This window comes from Pteropus medius, unplaced genomic scaffold (genome assembly GCF_902729225.1).
Source record: "Pteropus medius unplaced genomic scaffold, Ma_sr-lr_union100, whole genome shotgun sequence".
Classification (NCBI taxonomy): domain Eukaryota; kingdom Metazoa; phylum Chordata; class Mammalia; order Chiroptera; family Pteropodidae; genus Pteropus; species Pteropus medius.
This window is the reverse complement of record NW_024340699.1, coordinates 6,284,308-6,298,343: the sequence shown is the minus strand read 5'-3', so window position 1 is coordinate 6,298,343 and position 14,036 is coordinate 6,284,308.

Here is a 14,036-nt window from a genome sequence, read left to right as displayed (position 1 = left end):
AGTCTACTAAATTATGACTGGATTTTCATGGTCTCTCAAACATTATGCATTATGTACTTAATAAATATTTTTTTGAATACAAGAAAGAAAGCACACAGTAAATATCTAACATGAGGATAAAAAACAGGCAAAGTGAAATATATAGTGTCAAAAGTTATATAAATATCGCTGATGCTAGTCAACTTCACTGATGACCTGTAGACTTCCACTGACCTCTGTCTGAAAATCAAATGGGGTCCAACCAAACAGCCCAAAGCCTCTGTGACCCCAGTGGAAGTAGCTTGATTAGACAACCAGGTACCAATCGAATGCAGCTAAACTACCCACACACTCTTTCTGAAAGAGGATTTTGGACTACCTGTATCAGAGTAACTGGAGTGTTAAAAACATGTATCCAAGTTGAGTCTAGGCCCTCTGAAGACTGAGACTCACTACTGTAGCCACTGTCGTCAATGCTGCTATTAGGGCACCTTTGAGCAAGTTCAGGAAAAACAAAACAAAACAACAACAACAACAAAATCCCCCTGTGGTGTTCCTCCTCGGTGTAGAGGAGGGTGCTGGAGGGTGGACATAACATGCGGGTAGGTGTTGAGTTTAGAGACGGGAGTGTATATGAATATAAACCCCTACCATCATTCTACTTGGTGCTTTCCTGTAGTGCATACATTGCATAATTGTGTGATGGCTCTGGGTATCCTCCGAGGGACCCAAATATACAGCTACCACATTCCGAATAGAAGAACAAATCTCAAGAGTTAGTCTGCAGCCTGAACTCTCCATCTTAAAGCAGCCTTTTTTCCTACCAGAATTCTGGGGGTGGGGGAGGGTGGTTGGCGGGGAGGTAGAAACAGTACATTTCAGATATGTAAAAGCATTTCCTGATGGAGAGGTTACGAAATACCACAGTAGGCAGGTAATAATGCCTAAATGTCTGGGATGGGGTAAATGACCTCCTTACCAAAAACCAGGCTGGGGAGTTTGGGATAGGATAATGTCTCAAATTCTCTTTCAGCCACAGGGGTTCACACTTTTATTACCTAAGGATGCAAAAACATTTTGGTACATGCTGGGTTCCGGCAATTCCACTGTAGCCTAAGTGGCCTTTAAGATGCACAGACCTTTTAAAAATCCTACTCTATGAACATTTAATATTTGAAATTATTTGAGATGAAAGCATAATACCCAATTGTTACAGCTTCACGAGTGACTCTCTTACTTGCCTAATTATGGCAAGCAATGCCGTCCATAGTAAAACGTTTTTAAGAGATTGACTTTGCACAATTAGAGCTTCTATGCCAGCCGGAAAATCCTTAAAAGTGTTTCACGTATTTTACAACACTGAGTGGCCAGCAACTCATTTTAATATTTACAGACAAAATGATATTTGGATAAAGTAAAGGTCAGACTTGAAAAGAACAAAACAAGGCAGAATGACATTCTGAATGAAGTTCCAGGTTGTGGCTTTCAACTTGGCAGCCAATATGTGGTGAGACAAAAAATAGAAATAAATTTCACTGTGTCTTCTAGCTGTTAAGTACCACCAAAACTTACACATTTCTAAGATAACTTTAAAAGTGCTGAAAAATCCTTCTAAGAAGGCCACCCCAATTTCTGCAATTTTTAAAAATTTTCATAATGTTTGTTTCTTTTAAAACATGAATGTATCCTTTTGGATTTAGTTAATTCTACATTTAGTACCAGGTCCTAATGTAGTATATATTGATGATTTGTAATTAGAAATCTTTGTTCTAAGCCCAAGAATGTCATTCCCATTAATGACAAGAAGCATGACACAGGAACATAAAAGATCCGTCTGACTCTCCACATAGGTGGTGTGACTCCAAGTGTGGCTGATCATCAAACTATTCAGGGATGCATTCTGAAACTACAGTTGTCATGCTACACTTTCAGTGATTTTAATTTAGTAGGTCTCTATTATTTCATACTCCCCCAAGGGAATTCTAATCCATCAGGTTTAGGAATCCTCAGTACAGATGATGACTAATACATTATAAATGCAGGATTCCTGAAGGTCTTTTTTATGTCTGACATTGCTTTATCAACCCACTCACTAAATATGGAATTCCATTAACAGAAAGTTACAACCTTTTATTCTATAGTTAGAAATGCGAATACGATTAGAACATGAGACACTAACATAATTCACAATGATCGCTCATGTTTTTCAAGGTTTAGTTGAACCAGGCCCTTACCAGGCCAAGGAGGGATCAACAGGTATGAGGGGAGTTTTGTAAGATGAGCATGGCAGAACAGTAGAGAGTAGTAGTGAAATATTGCTCAAATCCATAATCCCATACTGGATTTGCATCATACTGTCACGACTATTGACCTATGTGACTTGAGCAATTTAATTAAACTCTCTGAGCCTCATTTGTAAGTGAAGGTAATTGTACACACCTCATACTATTTAGTGAAGAAAACATACATGTAAGGTACTTGGAGGAATCCCTGATACATGGAAAAATTCTCAGTAAACATTATCGAATATCAGCCATATACACAGTCTTCACAATTTAACTGAACCATTTCTAACCTGGCTACATGCTGAAATGGCCTATGTTTTTAAAAATTACTAATTCCATGGTCTGTCATCACAAAATTCAGTAAGTCTTGGTGGACCTGAGAATCTGCTTTTTTTGAAAGGCCTACATCCATCCAGCAGAGCGAAGGGAAAGCTGGAGTGGTTAGACTAACCAAGGTTAAGAAAGACAAGGCCACGGGCTGTGGAAAAGTGTATGACATTTGTGAACACATTTAATTCTTAAGTGGAATTTATAGGTACATAATGCTAAAAATTCACAAATTTTTACAAGCCTTCCCTATTTCATCCCATTTTGTCCTTGACTTCTGCTATCAGAAGACAATGCTCCATGCTTTAACCTATTCTTCAGGTGGTGTGGTGACATTTACCTTTCCATTTCTATATAACATGTTTGTACTATGGTTTTAGCTATAATTTTCTTTTTAGTTTTAGGTATTTTCTAACTACTCCCTACTTCGGAAAATAAGGATGTACACTCTCTCAATGCACTTGTACACCCTTTCCTCCTAGCTTTTTAATATAGTTGTGTCATATTTTTAAATTATTTTTAAAAAATTATGTCACATGTCATGCAACCACTAACTGTAATAGAGCCATGTTGTATGATATAAATGTATTTCTTTTTTCATACAGTATTTTGCCTCCTCTGAAATTAATATTATCTCATTTTTCATGTGCCCAGTTTCTTACATGTCTATCTCTGCTTCATACATAAACACTAAGGTGACTAATAATTCTATTCCTTTCCTGACTTACTGAAGCCAAGTAATTTCCAGGACAGCTGTACAGTTAGTTATCTTTCTGGTACCCACAAATGCCATCTTGAGAATTCCCGTCACCTCTCTCCAATACTGGGTGCCCTGTTTCGTAGATGTCTTTCCTGATTATTTCCCTCTCTTGATAGAGCATATTCTTCCACAGCTTGGGGGACATTACATTAAGACCTTGCGTATTTAGATGTGTATGTTCTACTTTTCAATCTTGTTTGATACTTTGGATAGAAGAATTTTAGATTTCCCCTTGTACCAAGGAGAAATTAACAGGTGATCTGTTAAGTCATTCACCTTTAACTTCCTGCTTTTCAGTAACACAATTAAAAATACCTATATTGTGATTTTAAACATAGTTTTTAGAAGGGGGGAAGGTAAACGAGGATGCTTGCATCACTTGGGCCACAAGCAGCTGTTCTAGTAGATAAACCCTCAAAACTTGGTAGCCTAACACAATGTTAAGTTTGTTTCTCTGTAACATAAATTACCTAGGATCTATCTTCAGTATATGGGTGGATGTTAATTTCCAGAATAAGGAAAGAGACAGGATAGTATGGTGAAGAGGCTTTTATATGTTTTTATGTGTCAAGTCTAAGTGGCGTATGTCACTTTCAACCATATTTCCTTTGTCAAAACTCAGTCAAATGGCTATAACTAATATCAAAAGAGGATTACAATTATAGTCTAGTGTATGTGCCTAGCCATAAATAGAAACTTCTGTAGCTTGTACATTGCTATTGAAGAAAAGTCTAATTGTTCCAGTCACCATAATTTGACATAATTGGCTGTGGGGTTACATCACAGTAGCATTATAGTAAATTAGGTAACATTCCATCAAATTGAAAACATACCCCTGGCTGTGACTTTGGTAGGAAAATGTCACCTCTATTCCATTCTCTGCCCCAGTGTTCAACTTATCCATTTCATCCAGAAAAACTAAATTCATTGAATTACCATAAAAACGGTGGCAATAATAATGACAATGGTAACAATAATAGATGGCATTTATTGTATTCTAAATCAGTCTCTGATATTATGCTGAGCTCTTTATGGGTTGTTTCTACTGTGATTTATTCAATAAAAGACAAGATAGGCAATGTTTATCCCTATTCCACAGAGAATCTTAGAATCTGGTCATAGTCTTACAGTTAGAATATGCTGGTTTCGAGCCTAGGCCTGTGCTATTCATAGAGATAATTGTCCTCCCACTATACCATGCTGTTCTGCATTATGCCATGGGAATTTAAACAGAGCATATAAAAATGTCCAAGGCATGATGTGTCTTTCTAATGCCCCATCATTAATATGTCTTCTCTGATACAATCAAAAATTTGGGTTTGAGTTACAAGAAGCCAGTGAATAGTTTCAGGATTCCTAAATCTTTCTTTTCATAAAAATACTGAATATTTGTTCTTTATGGTCAGACTGCTAAAATTCATAAATGGCATAAATAATTCGACAATAGCAAGCCCATTGTGTTTAATGCATGTTCAGTGCTGTAATTCAGTCTTGAAAATTGCACTCTCTGGTAAAGCTGCCAAGCCAAAACAATGAAGGGTTTTAGCTGCAGAGTTAAGTTTTCTGGAATTATAATATGCCTTTTGACCTCTGGGATGACTAAATGCTATTTAATTCTTTCCCTTTATTCACTACAGTGAAAAAGTCATAGAAACAGGCTGGAGCAGAGGTAACACTTTCTTTCAAAGTCATAGCCAGACATTAGTACTCTCAGGAGAAGGTGAAATGGTGGTAGGATACCTTATTTACTGTGATGCTACAAATGTCCTTCTTCCTTGTTAGTATTGCAAGAACTATGATGTAACACTGTAGTCGATTGTTTTAAATTACAGTGACTGGAACAATTAGATTCTTTCATCTAGACCAGTGCACTAAAAATTTAACCGGCGCTGAAATGGAACTGGTTTGTAACTGGCTGAAGGTAGCCACATGAGAACAGCACGGTGACTCCTTTTTCAAAAGGTTTAGCTTTTAGGTTCTGTTACTACTGCTAATTACTTTAGGCGAGAAACACTCTAGCTCTCAAACTTCACAATCAGCTCTGGCTTTAGCCCAGCTAAAATACAAATGCTTGAGTAGTTAGGCTCCCTTTCTTTCTCTTGCCATTTCATAGAGGTGCTAAATGCAAAGAAACTGTAGGGATCTTTGTGTTCAATTCCCTCTCCTGTCTGATTCAATAGCCTTTGATCTGATTTGAAGATTTTTAGCTTCCTTCCTATACATAGCCCCAGCATGATCGATACCAAAATGCATCTTCAATCTGGCCTACTTTACATCCTATTTGCCTAAACAGCTTAGATAATAAAATTCACAAGCAGCAAAATCTATAAATGAGTTACTGACAAAGAGGGTATGTCACCCAGAGATGCTTGTTCTAAGGAGGAGTGATACCTGAAGCTGACTGATAAGGTTTCAAAACAGCACGCCTGCATCATCAGCAATACAGAGAGCCCTAGGCAAAACCAAGAAGCCAGAGCTTTCCTCAGCACCCTCCTGGGCTGTTCACTCCATGTTTTATGGCAGCATCTGCCAGCCTCTTCTCTCCCACTCCTTACTTAGGCACTCCCTACACTCACACTCCCTACTCCGAAAACTGCTTTTGAAGCTTGCTTTCTTATTCTTCATTTACACTAAGCACATAAATGATAGATTAACACTGTAAGTGATATTACACTCCTCAAAGGAGATGTTGCATTTTCACAAGGAATCAGTCCTGGTGATGGAAAAATATTGGAATTGCATGTTAAGCCAAAGGGCTTGGGAAGCATATGAAATCTTCTTGGCACTCACAAAACTCATACAACATTGCAAGTCCCTTCTCTTTCCCATGGGTAGTCAATGCAGGTATACAATGAAACTTAAAGTCCAGAGAGCTAAGACCAGAAGACATATTTAGGTCACTGTTTCCCTTTTAAAAATGAAATAATCTATGAAACAGCTGTATCAGGTTAGCGACATCCAAGGTGCTTATTAAGCAAGCTAATAAATGTAGGAAGTCATGCAAATTCTTAGGCCTTAGCTAAAGAGAATAGGATTGCTGGTGATGAGTCCCAGAATCTGCATTTAAACAAGCAGCCCCAGGTTTTCCTATGACTAGCATAGTGGCTATAGAGTCTGGAGTAAATCTGCCTGGATTCCTATATTTAGCTCAACCATTTACCATGCCCACACAATTTAGTTGTGCTTCAGTTTCCTCATCTGTAAAATGGGGATATTAATGGAATCTACTTCGTAGGATTATGATGAAGGTTAAATGAGTTACAATTGCAATGACTTCAAATAATGCCTGGAACTATACAGGAGTTTGCTAAATAATAACTAAGTATACTCTTTCAGAAACACAGATCTAAATGGTGATGCCTTTAAAATCACTGCCACAATTTCAGATCATTAGTCTAAAAGATAAAGGTTGAAATTGATGCTGGTAATCATGCCATATTAATTGAATCGATGCTTCATTTATAATTAATATTGCATTATATATGACTAAGCAGAAGGTACTACATCTGCGTTGATTGCATTAAAAGAGAGGAGGAAGAATACAGACTTAAAATGGGGATGCGATCCTAGTTTTGTTACAGCTTCTTTGTCCAGGAATAAATTTATTCAGAAATATATTGACTCGGGAGAAATATATGCAAAAAATTTTTATGCCATACAGGTAATTTGTGGAGACATAAGTAAGCCAGCAGTATGAAATACATGCCCCAATACCAAAAGAATCAAGCTCTATAGTGTATATGGAAAGAGAAGGTTTTATGAATGAGATGCTCATTGAATGTGTTGTATCATATCCAAACATAGCAAGGATAATGTATATAAGAGTCATCCATGAAAACCTTATGCAATGAAGTGAAAAGAGAGTAGTTTGATTCTCTTTGAAGTGTTTTCTTGTAACAAGAGATAAAAGCAGACATCTATTTTCTTTGATGTTTTTATCCTAAATTTTGTGTTTGATTTTCCTATAGACGTTATAGAATTTTTTTTTTCTTTTCAATTCACTAGACCGTATCTACATTTTCAAAGAAACAAAGAATTATAGGAATGGCAAGTCCCTTGTCAGCACCTCCACGATGATGAGCAGATTTCTCATGCGGGGTTCTGAGTTTCACTTTTACTTTTCTAAGTTTTAATCCATTATGCAAACTAATGTATCCACCTTAAACCAAACGTTCCGCACTTCTGTGCTTTGAATACTGTTTACTTCTCAGAAAAGGGTGTTAAACCCCAGATAAGCGAGACACACATTTATGAACCACAGCGATATCATTCAATGCCATGTTTATACCTAGTTAGAAATAAGTGAACATCTGCTGATTAAAAAATAGAACTGTAATAGTGGTCAGCAGGGAATAAAACACTTTATTGAGCTTTGTTATGTAGATGGAAATGTGCTTTGTAGAAAGTGCTTTATTTGCAAATAAAACAACTAATTGCCAGAGCCAGAAATACGTGCACAAAGTAGATTCCGGAGTAATTTTGAGAAAGTATTTGTTTTAATGTGAGCATCAGCTGATGCTTCTGCCTTCTCCTAAATTTATATTGATTACTTTGACGAGCTCGATTCTGACTATTGGGAGGAAGACTTGCACGCTCACAACAAAATTCTGCTAAAGAGGTATTGATTCACACTCTAGCCAGCGTTATAATTCCTGGGGCCTTTTCTTCAAGTTCCTCCACAATGTCTTTGATCATTTATTCATTCATTCAAAAAATAACTGATACCTAATACATCCCATTTTTTTGATGTAATGTTAAAAGGAATTTTAGAAAACAGTATGAACCAAAGATATTTTGTCACTTTAACTTTATTCTCAATTTGCCTGTTCTACCCTCTCTGGACATGGGCCTCCCAGGTCACCCAGGTCTTCCGAAGCCAAAGTCTCCTGTTCAGACTGATCCTATTAGAGATTTGTGCAGACTTTTACAGTTTAAATAGCTGCTTCCTAAAAATATTTCCTGGCGGAACAACTGCAGCCCTGAACATACATGATTCTTTCTTTCCCCTTCTAAAAATTCCTTTTCTAGTGATTCTTAGTTATCTTACTTTGTAGAGAGTGATATGGCACGAGGCTCTGTTCTCAGAGACACCTTTTTCACCCGTCACTTTCTTGGTCCTCTCTTTCTTGCTCTCTTCGTTCGGTTACTCTCTGCATCTTGGTGAGTGTCTCCAACATAAATCTTCCAACCTTCCTCTCCTCTCTGAGTTGCAGCTCCTTTAGCATCTTCGTCTTATAATCTTTGGTTTTCATCAGAAATGGGAAAACTTGAAATTTACGAAGAGAGTGCATCGGTATGGTTTGTTAAAAACAGTGGACTCAGTTTCGCCCTCCGCGGTGCAGCGAAGGCGGTGTCAACATGCACCTCAGCCTCAGCAAAGCGCTGCTGCCATGCTGGCGGAGTGAGGTGGAAAGGGGGCTGCTGCTAACAGGGTTGAGGGAACGCTGTTTGGTGTGGGCGCTGCTGCTGCATCACGGGTGCAGCTAAGACTCTAGAGTTATTCACTTACTCAGCGAGTCACTGATTTGTTCATTCGTTTAAAAACGATGATTGAATTGAGTGCCTACTCAAGGCCGGGCTTTTTAAAAAGAGAGAGAGACAGAAATTATTAAGTTTAGTAAGAGAGTCTTTAGGAAGTTTACGTTCTGGTAGAGAGAGTCAGGATATAGAACATAAAAACACTTTAATCAGCCATCAATCAAATCATGTCAAGTGGAATAAAATAAGCGCCACAGATAACGTAGAAAGACAAGGCGACAGAAAGAGGAGCAGTGGAGGAGAGAAAGAGAGGATAAATCAGGATCGTTAGGAGAACCTCTCTGGAGAGTTGAAATGATGGAGTGGAGGGTACCACGCAAAGGTGTGGAGGTAAGTGGAGAATTAGTGCCGAACCCTGTGATGAAGGTGGACTGGGTGAGAGAGGAAACCAGGGGCGGAAGGCGACCTTGCGCAGAGGTGAGGCCACCTTACAGGGCTGCCTCAGCCAATGAGAAGCCCCTGAAGTGTTTTAAGAAGCAGAGTAATTCCATCTGTTCTCTATCTTAAGTGATGGCTCAGATTGCCATATGCGGAATGGACCAAAAGGGGCAAGTGAAGAAGCAGGACAGTCAGTTAGGAGACTGAGACGATTGCTAGAAAGAGACAGAGACTTGAACTAGTGTGGCATGAGTGGAGGTAATAAACTGTTTTTATTGAAAATAAATCACAAATACAGAAGACCATACAAAATAACCGTATAGCTTAATGAGTTCTCAGGCAAATACTCTTGTAATCCCTGCCTAGACCAAGAAAGAGAATTTGACCCGCCACTTCAGAAACCCTCCTCCACATGTCCCATACTTATCAAAATCATTTTTCCCTCCCCAAATTAGCACAACCCTCACTTTCATCCTTATCTCTTCTTCTCATAATTGCATCACCTAGTGTGCATCCTTAGCCAACCTAGTTGGGTCTCACTCAATTTTTCCTCAAAGTTGATGTGTCTTGTAAGCCTCTTTTAAAGTTTTCCCCCTTTCTACCTTTTCTTTTCTTCACATTTTATTTATTGAAGGACCCGGAATATTTGAAATGTAGATTTTCCTATTCTGGATTTTGCTGATTGCATAAGCAGGTGCAGTCAAACCCTTGTGAACACTGTCCTCTGTATTTCCTAAAAGATGGCAGCGGAATCAAAGACTTCATCAGACCTGGATTTGATCTTTTAGCAAGATTATTGGTAGTTTTGTGTTCTTTCACTAGGAGGAAATTATGTCTGATTGTGTCTTTTTCGTGATACTAGTAACCATTTATACTTAATGCTATATGTATTAATTCATTAAAGGTTGCAAAATGATGACATTTTGATATTATTTTATTGTGTTTCTTGTCAGGAATACTTTTATAAAGAAGTATTTCTCACCTACTATTTGATTACCTAATGGTATAGTTCAGATAGAAAAGTTGGAATAAGTGCTTTATTTTTTACCATTAACATATCAGTTTTGAAGATAAAGAATTGTTTATCATCTTCTAAAGATTAAAAAAAATAGGATTTTAAAATATATTATGGTGATTTAGCCACTCTGGAAATCAAGTTGGCAATGTCTTAGAAAGTTAAGCATTCACTTACAAAGTAGACTAGGAATCGCACCGTTAGGTATTTACCCAAGAGAAATACCTAAAATGTTTTTCTCACACTAAAACCTGTAAATAAATACTTATAGTGGTTTTATTCATAGTAAATCAAATTGAAGCAAAAGTCTTATGCTTAACTAGTAAACAGATATCATATAATATACTATGACTTACATATAATATAATATGACTTAGCAATCATAAGCCACAAACTATTGACACACACAATATAGATTGATCTCAAATGGATTACATTATGTGAATGAGTCCAGACTTCACAGGCAGCGTGCTATATGACTCCGTTCATATGACATTTTAGAAAAGACAAAAGCATAGGGATTGAGAACAAATCAGTGGTCGCCAGGGGTTGTGAGCAAAGGAGGGGCATCAAAAGCATAGATTCTGGGTTGATGGAAGTGTTCTGTATCTTGATTATAGTAGTGCTGACGTGACTCTAAGCAGCTGCCAAAATTCAACAAGACTGTATATTAAAAAGAGAAAACTTTACTGTATATAAATTTAAAATAAATACATTTAAAGGTAAAAAAAAAAAAAAAAGAAGACATAGGTGAGGCCAATAATCAGCTTTGAGGAGGGCACTTTATATAAAGAGAGACTTGTTTGTTCTCTACTCCTTTCGGGGGAGAGAAAAGCAGGATTAATTGGTTAAAAATATATCATTTCCAACTCATGAATTTAAACAACATTTGTTGCATTTTGATCTATTGTAATGATTTCTATTTCACTGACGTTCAAGTTGGCCAATGCATTCAGGTTGGCTACAGCATTCTTTCAATACGACTCCAAAGTCATCTTGAATAGGATGTCAGGCATCTGAAATCAAAAATTTCCCAGTCTCAACTTGTATATTTCCTGCCCCAGACCTAAATCAAGCCCTGTAGGGAGCCCTGGTTGATTTTAGTAGAAAATGCCACTTAAAGATTACAATATTGTCAGTATATTTTGGATATCAGGGGATACTTTGCCACCCAGTTTTATTGTAAGTATTGTCCATGAATTTGAGGGTTTGCTTGCCTGTTTTTAAGTAGTGATTCATGAGATTCAAAACCTCTGCTATTCCTGCTTCCAGTGAATTTCCAGAATCCTTGGAAGATAACTTCGTTTGCTTCAGATATATTTTGTAGATAGAGAATTATTGATGAATTGAACATGAGGTATAAGGAAAGGAATGAATCCAAGCTGGTTATGAGGTTTCTGACCTGAGTAGCTGGATGCATGTAGATGTATTTTCTAAACTGACAGGGAAAGCTAGGACAGGTATAGGTTGGGGGTGGAGGAGACCTATGGAGACAAATGCAGAGTTCTTATTTAGATACATAGATACATTGAGTTTGAAAGTGGAGTTCTTGGTTAAATGAGTCTAGAGCTTAAGAAAAAGTTTAGAGCTAGAGGTATGGATTTTGGGAGTCATCAGCACATGGATGATATTGAAAGCAATGCGACTAATGAGAGCATAGCTAGAGAAAAGACAGTGACACAGAACAGAGATTTAGGCATCTCAGAGAGAAAAAGCCAAAGAGGCTGAGAAAGAGCTTCAGGTGATGTAGAAGGGACTGCTCATAAATAGCTATGCCAAGGGACAAGATTTGTGGCTGATGTTTTCAGTGTGATCACTCCCGGCAGTGCAATAAAGATGGTGTTTTTGATTGTCCAAGATATTCTTTTTCCTTGGTTCTATGATTGAAATGTAGAGCGAACATACTGCATCTTAGCAATGCTTTGAGGTTTGTCTTTTTGATATATAATTTTTATCATATCATAACTTAACTCAAAAATCTATTATTTCCCAGAACCTATTCTCTGAAGTGCAGGCATTTTAGTCAGTCCTTAAGGCTATCCATAACGAAGGCCGAACCTACTCTCTCATCATACGTTGCATTGTTCCTCTCTAAGCATCCCTCATCCCTCTCTAAGCCGTCTCTCAGCTTCTTAGTTCTCTCCATATGCTTTATGGTCTACTATCCATGAAGCCTCTCTCACCTAAAGATTCCACTCACCTAAAGTCCCTCTTGCCACCATTATTCCCCAATTTCCACATGTCTAAATCAGATTTATCACTAAAGTTACTTAGAGGAGCCACATGAAAAGCCCCAGCCACTGAGAATCTTGGTTTTATGATTATTCTGCACCCAATGCACTGATTTAAGCAGGCGAGTCGGGACAGAAGAAGCACCATGTAAAAATTCTATAAGAGAAAACCACAGCATTTCTCTTTTCTGGCAAGGCTTTAACAACTGATTATTAGAACAGAAGAAAAGCTTATATAATCAGAGACAATAAAACATGAACCAAATGAAGGTTAAGTTTGAGAGAAATTAGCTGCACAAGCCCCTCAAACTCCGTACCTGATTTTATATTCACAGTATTGTGTTGTTTGTTTGGTTAGTTGGTAAAAGAGTCCCTATAATTGCATAAGCTTTAGGACTCATAAAACATTCACCATTTTTTTTTAAATTGCAAAAAAATTTAAATAAGAAAATATCATGGATTTTGTAATTGACCACTTATGCTGTAGCACAATCAGGTTACACAATTTTCCTCTGTCCTACTTTGCTCATTCATAAGATGGGAATGTCGCCTTCTCTACCTATATTAAAGACTTCTGACAAGGATCAGACTTTAATCATTAAACAAATGTTTATCAAGAATCTGCAATGAGCCAGGTTCAATGTCAGTTGTTGGGGGCTTACTGATGAATAAAGAAAGATACAGTCTATGCTCTTGTGCTGCGTTGCGAATAGTCTAGTATGAGATGGATATCAATAAAAAGATCACCCAAATAAAGGTAATATATCTAAGAGCACTTAATAGAATTTAAGGTGATAATTGTAATGTTACAAATGTGATACTAAAAACATTTCCAATGTTTATGCGACTTCTATAGATCTGTGTTTTTAACCATCAACATACACAGAGGCAATTAATTCCTAGAGGAGCAAAAAGCGACTGTTTCAAGGTTGCCCAAACTCCAAATTAATTGGTACCAGCAAGTCAATTAAATAATGGATAATGGAAAATATAATGGCCATGGGGACCAATATTTAAAATATCTGGTCAGCACTTTCTTTCCCAAGAGAGGGTCCCACTTAGATAATGATCAGAAATTTGCTTAGTGAATATATGATAGGAGAAAAAGGCAAGAACCGTAAAGCTAAATCTGCATGGGCTAACGATGGTGAGGCCAGCTTAACTTGGTGCCCTCCTTCTAAGCAGTCCTAGAAACACATGCCATGTCAATGTGTAACACTGAAAAAAACAGATCCCTCCACGCTCCTCTCCAATAGATCTTCTCCTCACCCGGCACTCCAAAACGCTCCGTTTCAAGGAAAATTACATCATATGGTGGACAAAAATAGAAACTTCAATGGTAGACAGACCTAGTGATGAGCAATCTCAATTCCTCAGGGTTTTCACAAAACTCTGGGCCAATTTCTATGACACCATGCAAGATACTATGCATCAGGAGAAGTCCTTCACTTTTGGAGTAAGAGACTTATGTTTGAATCCCTCCTCAGATACATACCAACTATGTGATCTGCAACAACCTATTT